This window comes from Rutidosis leptorrhynchoides, chromosome 2 (genome assembly GCF_046630445.1).
Source record: "Rutidosis leptorrhynchoides isolate AG116_Rl617_1_P2 chromosome 2, CSIRO_AGI_Rlap_v1, whole genome shotgun sequence".
In the NCBI taxonomy this organism is placed as follows: Eukaryota; Viridiplantae; Streptophyta; class Magnoliopsida; order Asterales; family Asteraceae; genus Rutidosis; species Rutidosis leptorrhynchoides.
In genome coordinates, this window is record NC_092334.1 from 668,960,816 (window position 1) to 668,971,997 (window position 11,182).

Sequence of the window (11,182 nt, forward strand, 5' to 3'; positions counted from 1 at the left end):
AATTTTTCACATCTCAGAAACAAACTAATGAACAAAATGCTCAAGCATTTAGAAATCAACAAGCTTATATTCAAAACTTGGAACAAGAAGTAAGTAACCTAGCAAGGTTAATAGGAGAGAGAAAACCGGGAAGTTTACCTAGTGATACAAATGCTAACCCCCGGAATGAAACAGCTAAAGCTATTACTACAAGAAGTGGTACAACACTTAAACCACCTGAAATACCTGAAAATTCTGATGAAGCTATTCCTACTCCACAAGAACCACAACCTGAACAAGATAAGGAAAAAGAACCGGTAGTTGAAAAGGTTAATGAAGATAACACAGTTAAGGCTAAACCTTATGTTAAACCATACCAACCACCACTTCCTTACCCGAGTAAAATGAAAAAGAGAAACTTGAAGCCGAGCAATCCAAATTCTTGGATATGTTTAAACAGATAAATGTAAATCTTCCTTTCAGTGATGTGATTTCAGGAATGCCTAGATATGCTAAATTTCTGAAAGATCTAATCTCAAATAGAAAGAAAATGGAAGAACTCTCGGCTGTTACTATGAATGCTAATTGTTCAGCAGTGCTGTTGAATAAGATACCAGAAAAACTATCTGATCCAGGAAGTTTCACAATTCCATGTTTTCTGGGTAGTCTTAGTTCAATAGAAGCATTGGCAGACTTAGGTGCTAGTATAAATTTAATGCCGTATTCACTATACGCTAAACTAGACCTTGGAGAATTGAAACCAACAAGAATAAGTATACAACTAGCCGATAGATCAATAAAATATCCTAGAGGGATAATGGAGAACATGCTAGTTAAAGTTGGTACTTTAGTATTTTCAGTAGATTTTGTTGTTCTGGACATGGAAGAAGATTCTCAAGTTCCTCTCATATTAGGAAAACCATTCTTAAACACGGCTAAAGCAATGATAGACGTGTTTGGTAATAAACTGACCCTAAGTATAGAGGACGAGAGTGTTACCTTTTCAGTTGATAGAGCAATGCAACAACCGCAATCTGCAGATGATACATGTTATTATATTTAAACTATAGATTCACATGCAGAATTGTTAGAAGAATTTCCAGAATTACAAGGAACATGAGAATGTTCTTTAGGAGAAGGAACTGAACCAATTGATGAAGTTGAAATGTTAGCTACACTTATAGCTAATGGATATGAACCAACAACAGAAGAAATTCAAATGCTAAAAGAAGAAGACAGATATCGATATAAATCATCGATAGAAGAACCACCGAAATTAGAGTTAAAGCCACTTCCAAACCATTTGGAATACGCTTATTTACATGGTGAATCTGAATTACCTGTAATAATATCGTCTTCTCTTACTGAAAATGAAAAATCTCAACTCATTTCTGTGTTGAAAGCTCATAAACCAGCCATTGCATGGAAGATTCATGATATTAAAGGAATAAGTCCTTCGTATTGCACACATAAAATCCTTATGGAAGAAGGTCATAAAACGTATGTGCAACGCCAACGAAGACTAAATCCTAATATGCAAGATGTTGTTAAAAAAGAAATTATTAAACTGCTAGATGCAGGTCTAATTTATCCAATTTCTGATAGTCCATGGGTAAGCCCAATTCAATGCGTGCCTAAGAAGGGTGGCATGACTGTTATCACAAATGAGAAAAATGAGCTTATTCCTACTAGGACTGTAACATGATGGCGTGTATGTATTGATTATAGAAAATTAAATGATGCCACCAGAAAAGATCACTTTCCCTTACCTTTCATTGATCAAATGTTGGAAAGGCTAGCCGAAAATAGTTACTATTGTTTTCTAGATGGTTTTTCCGGATATTTTCAAATTCCAATAGCACCCGAAGATCAAGAAAAAACCACATTTACGTGCCCTTATGGTACTTTTGCTTACAAACGCATGCCATTTGTACTTTGCAACGCCCCTGCAACCTTTCAAAGGTGCATGATGGCGATTTTTCACGACATGATAGAAGAATGCATGGAAGTTTTCATGGATGACTTTTCAGTCTTCGGTGATACATTTGAATCATGTTTAGCTAATCTTGAACGAATGCTGATTAGATGCGAACAATCAAATCTAGTACTTAATTGGGAGAAATGCCATTTCATGGTTAAAGAAGGCATTGTTCTTAGACATAAAATCTCAAAGGAAGGAATTGAAGTGGATAGAGCTAAAGTAGATGTAATTGCTAAACTTCCACATCCCACCAATGTTAGAGGAGTTAGGAGTTTTCTAGGGCATGCCGGTTTTTACCGACGTTTCATAAATGATTTTTCTAAAATTGCCACTCCTATGAATAAACTCCTAGAAAATGATGCTCCATTCATCTTTTCAGATGAATGCATCAAATCTTTTAATATTCTTAAAGAGAAACTCACTAATGCGCCGATCATGATAACACCAAATTGGAATCTACCATTTGAACTAATGTGCGATGCAAGTGATTTTGCAATGGGAGCCGTTTTAGGACAAAGGATTGAAAAACGATTTCAACCTATATATTATGCTAGTAAGATGTTACAAGGAGCACAAACGAATTACACAACTACTGAAAAAGAACTCCTTGCTATTGTCTTTGCTTTTGACAAATTTTGTTCATATCTCGTTCTAGCAAAAACGGTGGTCTATACCGACCATTCTGCTCTTAGATACCTATTTTCGAAACAAGATGCTAAACCAAGATTAATCCGTTGGATCTTACTCTTACAAGAGTTCGATATTGAAATCCGAGATAAAAGAGGAGCAGAAAATCTCACCGCTGATCATCTTTCTCGTCTTGAAAATCCCGAATTAGAAGTTCTAAACAAATCGGCCATACAAGACAACTTTCCTGATGAATATCTATTGAAGATAGATTATAATGAAATTCCATGGTTTGCAGACTATGCAAACTACTTAGTATGTGGATTTCTTGAAAAAGGATTGTCGTACCAAAAACAAAAGAAATTCTTCAGTGATATAAAACACTATTTCTGGGAAGATCCACATCTATTTAAAAGTTGTCCAGATGGAATAATACGCCGATGTGTATTCGGAGATGAAGCTAGTAAAATTTTAAACCATTGTCACACAGGACCAATAGGAGGGCATTATGGGCCTCAACTAACAGCAAGAAAAATTTATGATGCTGGATTCTATTGGCCTACAATTTACAAAGACGCACACCTTCTTTGCAAATCCTGTGATGCTTGTCAAAGGGCCGGAAAAATAAGTCAACGTGATGAAATGCCTCAAAATGTCATTCAAGTATGTGAAGTATTTGACATTTGGGGTATTGACTTTATGGGTCCATTTCCAAAATCTCATAATAATCTATACATTCTCGTAGCCATTGATTATGTATCTAAATGGGCGGAAGCACAAGCTCTCCCAACTAACGATGCACGAGTTGTAGTCAACTTTTTAAAACGTCTTTTTGCAAGGTTTGGAACACCGAAAGCTTTAATAAGTGATCGGGGAACTCATTTCTGTAATAATCAACTTGAGAAAGTTCTCAAAAGATATGGAGTAACTCATAAAATCTCCACCGCATATCATCCACAAACAAGTGGACAAGTTGAAAATACCAACCGAGCTTTAAAACGTATTCTAGAAAAAACCCTAGGATCAAATCCGAAGGAATGGTCCATTAAATTGGAGGATGCACTATGGGCTTTTAGAACAGCCTATAAAACTCCAATTGGAACCACACCTTTTAGACTCGTTTATGGAAAAGCATGTCATCTTCCAGTAGAAATTGAACACAAAGCATTTTGGGCTTTGAAGACATGTAATCTTGATTTACATGAAGCCGGACGTCTACGATTAAGTCAACTAAACGAACTAGAAGAATTAAGACATGAAGCATACGAAAATTCGTTAATCTATAAGGAAAGAACGAAGAAATGGCATGATAAAAGAATCAGAAGTTTAAAAGAATTTAAAGAAGGAGACAGAGTTCTTCTTTTCAATTCAAGATTCAAGCTATTTCCTGGAAAATTGAAATCAAGATGGTCTAGACCATTCATAGTCAAAAGAGTTTTCCCATACGAAACGATAGAATTAATAAATTCAAATGGGATTGAATTTAAGGTTAATGGTCACAGAGTAAAACATTACATAGATAGTCCAATGGAAGTTGACAATGAAGTTAATCACAATTTTGATACCACGGCTAACTAAGTGTGGGGAGAATCAAGTCTTTTAAAGGATAATATGTATTTCTGTTAGAGTTAGATTTTCTATTTTCGTGTAGTTCTCAAAAATGGAACCCGAATGGTCTTTCCCAAGCAGACCCTAAAGAACTAGTCTTCTCCCCCCATTCTGAATTTTTATTTTTTTAGGTTTTTACGAAATGAAGACTGCCTGTGAACTAAACCATGGTCTAATGCTACACGCTTTGATCACTAAACGTAATAATGACACACTTCCGAGTGAAATAGTATCAGTAATCAGAGAAAGATTGGACGGAGTAAGAAAAGAATCCAGATGCGAAGATAATAAGTTACAATTTGGCAAAGGAAAATCAAAATCCGCAGCGAAAAGAAGAGCACGACACCTAGAAAGATGTCACAAATGCGGAAAATGCTCACATGGAGGTAAAATGTTCAAATAATCAAACCTATTCAAACACCGAATTTGTTACTTTATGCAGAGACGGACCGTTCATATGTTTAGAAGAAAAAACACTGAATGCTCGAGGTTACGCCTATGTAGCTATGGAAAACCAATTAAACCGACTATCTTATGAGTGGGATAGATCGTATCACTAAGAATACTATCTCACAGGTAAGTCTGTACAGTTTTTATTTTTTTTTTATTTTTTTTTTAACCTTTTGATAATAAACGCTAATTTGTTCGCTATAAAGTATTAAATTGGTATTAAATAAAATTAGGTTTGGCGACCGAAATTATTGATATCATACAAAAATTTATTACATCACTGCGAAATTTAACGTTTATTCTTAAGGTATAAATATCTTTAATCAATCAACCCAAAATATTTCAAAAATTCGTCATGAGTTAAATTAGGTCATGGAACCGAAATTACTTTACCGAAAAGAGGGGCGCATATTTTTGATAATATTTAATTGATTAAAATGGGATAAAAGCCAAAAAAAATTTTAATTTTATTTTTACCATGTTTTTAAAATTAATATATAAATCTTAAATTAATATTGTGAACTTTGTAATATCAATATATTTAAGTTTTTCAATATTTGAAAAATTTTAATATTTTTAATATAAGTTTGTATGTATAACAACAAAATTAAATATAAGTTTGGTGTGAATTTATAATATGAATTTTTAATTAAGTTTGGTGTGAATTTTTAATTTTATGCATTTTAAATTTAAGTTTGGTGTGAATTTAAAAACAAAAATTTACTTTATTTCGCTAAGTTAAAAATATGATTTTTAAAATTCGTCGTAAGTTGAAGACTAGGTCTTTGAACCGAAATTGCTTTACCCGAGGGAGGGACGAGAACTTTTATTATCATTATTTTTAAACTTATTGAATTAAAGTATACCAAAAATATTAAAAAAACCCAAAAATCTTAGCTTTTAAAACAATCGCTACAAAAAGACAAATTTTAAAATTTTGTCGAAGGACGGACTAGGACATCGATCCGAAACGACCTCGTCCTAAAACAAAGGAAAACAAAATTTTAAATTTATTTTATATTTGTTTTATAAGTTAAGATTTATAAAAAAAAAAGGCACCGCGACTCGCGGAGTTTGTAAGGGTCAAACACCGCGACTCGCGGAGAGACCAAAATACAGAAAAAAATAAAACGGCCAAAACTGATCAGTCCACACCACCCACACTCCAAACTGCGAAAAAAAAACCCGAAAATATACGAAAAAACACTCTCAATTTCGTAATTTTTAGCCGTTTTTCATCAAATCTTTTACTAAAATCATGTTAAGAAGGATGCTATCAAGGAATTACTCAAGGAAAACGGTAAATTTCTACACCTAAACACCATTTAATCCGAAAATTGGTGTTCTTGAGCAATTTTTTCCCCAATTCGATTTTGATGCTTTTTAGTGTAATTATGCTTAAATTGCTTATGTATTATGCTTGTATAACCTAGATTGATGCTATTTAACATGATTAGAAGCCTTAAACTTCAAATTTTGAGTAATCTAGGGTTTGTGTTCTTGAGCAATTTGGGGCTTTTTGATATAAACAGGTTATGGCCGATTTTTGTCATGAATTGTTGCTAAATTAAGTAGTGTAACATGTTTAGGTAGTTAAATGATCCAAACTTTGAGCCTAAACATGATTTTGAGAATTAAAGTTGACTTTTTCAAGTCTAAAATTCATGAACTTGATTTTTGAGAAATAATGGCATTTGAAACTTGTTTAAATGCTAGTAATGATTATTTTGACATGTTATTTGAGTTGAATGCTTATGAACTTGGCGAACATTTTCATATATGCTTATTTGAAAAAGTGTAGATTTAATAAAAATATGAAAATGAGCATAAGTTTAATATAAATTGGACATGTAATTGTAATTATTTTGAATGATGATTTTGCTGACACTAATGCATATTTGGATGCACAAAAATTGTGTTTGATGTGTTTTGCAAACTGAAAGGGGTGAATCTTCATCCCAAGCTCGCAATGCTCCTGCTGAGAATGCGGAACAACAGGAGGTTGATAACTACTACAAACAAGATATACCTCATCCAGTTATGACATTTTCTGATATGCACTTGGAAGATTTGCACCCGAACTTGAGATTTGACAGACTTTGGATAGATTATCCAAAATACCAAAGGGGCTTGCATACTCTTCATTCTAAAGCTGTTGAAGTACCTAGGATAATAGAATTGGCACCGTTAGAAGCTGTAGAATTAGCCGGGCCAATTAGAGAATTACTTACACAGAGGTATGGTAATTCTACTTTTAACGATTGGGTACGATTATTCAGCATGCGTAGACCTGTATATAAAGTATGGTGTGAAGAATTATTGTGTAGTATAGAAATAAATGATCGGGTAGCTAGTTTAATCGATCGATCTTTTATTAGATTTTTGTTAGGAGGTTTTATGCGCCACATGTCTCTACTAGACATGGCTCAGGCCTTACGTATATATACGCCTGAGGAGTTAGCATCTGCCGATTGTAGAGGGTTGATATTGAACGGTAGGAAAATTGATGAAAATTTTGATACGCATGGTGTTTGGAGTCAAATGACTAGCCATCACCGATTTAAAGGGGGAAATTACTCTTGTTTGGATATAGATAGAGCAGAGTTAAGAGTAATTCATAGGTTTTTAGCTAATTCGATTACACAAAGAGGTAAGAATAAGGAAAAGGTAAATGAACAGGATTTGTTTTACCATATGTGTATTCGAGACCCACAAAGCGCTGTAAGTATACCGTATTGTATGGGTTATTATTTATCAGCTATGGTTAGGGGGATGAGACCGCACAGTATAATAGGAGGTGGTATATTTATTACACTAATTGCTGAGTATCTCAATGTGTATATAAGTCGGGGGGATTATTAGTCGAAGAACCAGAACCCCGCGATACAATAAGTTTAAATGTATACCACGGTGCGAAGGTTTTGAAGAGGTGAAATAACGTCGCAGTACAATACCATGGTAGACATCCACAGGTTGAGAGAAACCAACAGCCAGGTAATGTGGGAGGAGGAAATGAAATGACAGAAATGCAAAGGTTTATAGCTTCACAAGAGTATGAAAATGCTAGACATCGAGCATTTGAAGATTGGCAAGTTCATCAAAACCAAATCATAGCTTATTGCCAACATGTAGGTAGAAACTATATTCCTACTCCATCGCCCGTATTTCCTCCCTGGTCTATAGACATCCAACCACCGTATCCTACGTATAACCCAGCCGAAGCATTTTATAACACATATGGTTATGCATGGAACCCTACTGGTATCAGTATCATCCCTAGTTTACTTAGTTTTATTTATTTTATAATTTGTAATGTTGATACATTTAATACTTATGTTAATATTGTAATAGTTTTTATAATTTTCTAATTTTTTTTATTAGATTTTAATAATTTTTGAATGTGGGGTAATATACCAAACTTCAAAAATATGTATATATGTTTGCAGTTTATCTTATGTACACAACAGGGTAAAACAACGCATTTTCAAAGACTGGCATTAAGTTCAGCAAAAGCAACTAATTTTGACGACAAGATGCAAAATAAATGTGATATAACAACAAGACGGAATGAACAAATGATATGCACCATTTATCATTCAGCAAACAAACACAAATATGTTTGGAAACTTTGGTAAAATTTAATCATTTCTACGCTAATCACCCTCAATAATTTAAATTGTTACTGATTTCTTGCAAATGAGGGCATTGCAAGATCTTAAGTGTGGGAAGGGGTTAAATTCTTTCGGATTTTTAAAATTTTTACTTTATACACTTGGTTACCATTAAAAATATTAGTAAAGCAGTAGTTGTATTAGAATCTAGTGCTCTCTGATAATAAAGAACAGCCCTAGTCTTATATACTGACTACCCAATTCTAGTAAAATTTTTCAAAATTTTCAATTAAATGAACTCAAAATCATGTTTATACATATTTATGAACGATAAAACTAGGTGTTAACACCGAAATTATTGTTACCTCAGAAAGGACATAAATTGAGAAACAAACCAAAATGTTAAAATTCATTTAAAATGGAATAGAGGACAATAAAAAGGAAAATAAAAGCCAAGTGTAGGAAAAATTACCAATTATCTTAAACATATATCACATATTTCTGTAACAAATAATTGAAGATACTTTTGCTTTGGACTAAACTAAACAGTTTTACCCGATTTACTGTAATATATTTGAAAGAAAGATGGGTATACACGATGAATCAAATTCATCATTTAAAGGAAGTAAAGTCTTCCGAAAAAGACACGCGCTTCTTGATTTAGGTCATGAAGTTGTCGTCCAGACCAGCTGTAGGTTGACGAAAAACCTAGAAAAGTCATCACTAAAATCAGCAGGAAATCCACGGACCTCAGCATCAAACAGGGTCATCAAGTGGTCAGACTTATCCTAACCATGAGAGGATCTGTCTCGTACAATGGGGGGCACCGTGCAAATTTGCTTGATAAGACTAATAAATCAGATCCCCAGAAAGGATAATCTCCTTTAAAGATCAAAAATCAGCCTTTAAGACTGATATTACTCAATCCTAGAGATTGACCTTAAAGATTGAGAATTACAAACTCATGGAATTCAATGATATCTAAACTCGAGCTTGAACGAGAAAATATTTTGATCAAAATTACAAACCGATTTGTTTTCTGAAAACCCATTTTCAATGCGTTCATTACCATTGAACGTAAAATCCTAGGAATTCACCTGGAATTCATTAGGTCACCTGAACCAAATCGGGTGTCAACCGTAAGAACGGTGGTTGCATAGCATGGTCAAAGACAGGACCTTATGTCAGACCTAAAAATCATAAGGATGAGCTTTACTATTGCTCCTACCAAGGATAGTAATTGCGTCCGACACGTTATAGACCATAATTAAAAGCATGTCAGGGGACATTGCCTTAACAGTTGCTTGTTCAAACGCTTTCCTTTACAACCGGACGGTAGTTTACCGAAAGGTAATATACGGAGCAAGTATACTGGACGTGTTGCTTTCCCAATACAAGGTTAGCAAGTGGGTGACATAAAACCACAAGTTTTGAGCTAAAATTTTCAAATCTGAAACCCACCAAACCCATAAAAATATTTTGCAAACACCGGTGAAGGGTTATTCCGGAAAACTTATCTAGGGTAAAAAAAAACTAGATTTAATTTTCAAAAGATCAAATGTTTTCATAAAGATCCAATTTTCTTAATGGATCTAAATTTTATAGTCATGTGGGACTGTAAACCATATCGCTACTACCATTATTTATACCGCCGTATAGAAATCACTGATGTACAAAGTGTGAAGAATAAAGAAGTAATTCTAGTATTTCAAGACTATATTGCTTGAGGACAAGCAACGCTCAAGTGTGGGAATATTTGATAATGCTAAAAACGAACATATATTTCATAGCATTATTCCTCAAGAAAGACAAGCTTTTAGTTGCAATTGTTCTATTTAAAAGTGATATTCGTTTAAATAATAAAAGGTGAAGACAAAAGACAGATTCGACGAATTGAAGACGCAAACGACCAAAAAGCTCAAAAGTACAAAATATAATCAAAGAGGTTCCAATTATTGATAAGAAACGTCTAAAAATTGCAAGAGTACAAGATTCAAAACGCAAAGTACAAGATATTAAATTGTACGCAAGGACGTTCGAAAATCCGGAACCGGGACCAGAGTCAACTCTCAACACTCGACGCAACGGACTAAAAATTACAAGTTAACTATGTATATAAATATAATATAATATATAATTAATTCTTAAAATTAATATATATATTATAATATATTTATAAATCGTCGGCAAACAAAGAGCCAAAGCTGGGTGAGCTGTAATTTCAAACTCCGCGAGTTGCGGAGTTTGAAGGTAAAAAATTACGCGACTCGCGGAGTTCACCTGGACTCAAATTCCTATAAAAGCCAACGCAGTTCGACGAAAAATATATCATAAAAATCAATCTCTCTCTATATATGTATACGTAATATTTATATTTATATTTTATATTTTAATTTTAATTTTAATCCTAATAATAAGGGTATGTTAGCGAATGTTGTAAGGGTGTAAGTCGAAATTCTGTCCGTGTAACGCTACGCTATTTTTAATCATTGTAAGTTATGTTCAACCTTTTTAATTTGATGTCTCGTAGCTAAGTTATTATTATGCTTATTTAATACCGAAGTAATCATGATGTTGGGCTAATTACTAAAATTGGGTAATTGGGCTTTGTACCATAATTGGGGTTTGAATAAAAGAACGACACTTGTGGAAATTAGACTATGGGCTATTAATGGGCTTTATATTTGTTTAATTAAATGATAGTTTGTTAATTTAATATGAAGATTTACAATTGGACGTGCCTATAAATAACCACATACACTCGATCGGACAAGATGGGCGGGATATTTATATGTACGAATAATCGTTCATTTAACCGGACACGGGAATGGATTAATAGTCACTAGAATTATTAAAACAGGGGTGAAATTATGTACAAGGACACTTGGCATAATTGATAACAAAGTATTAAAACCTTGGGTTACAC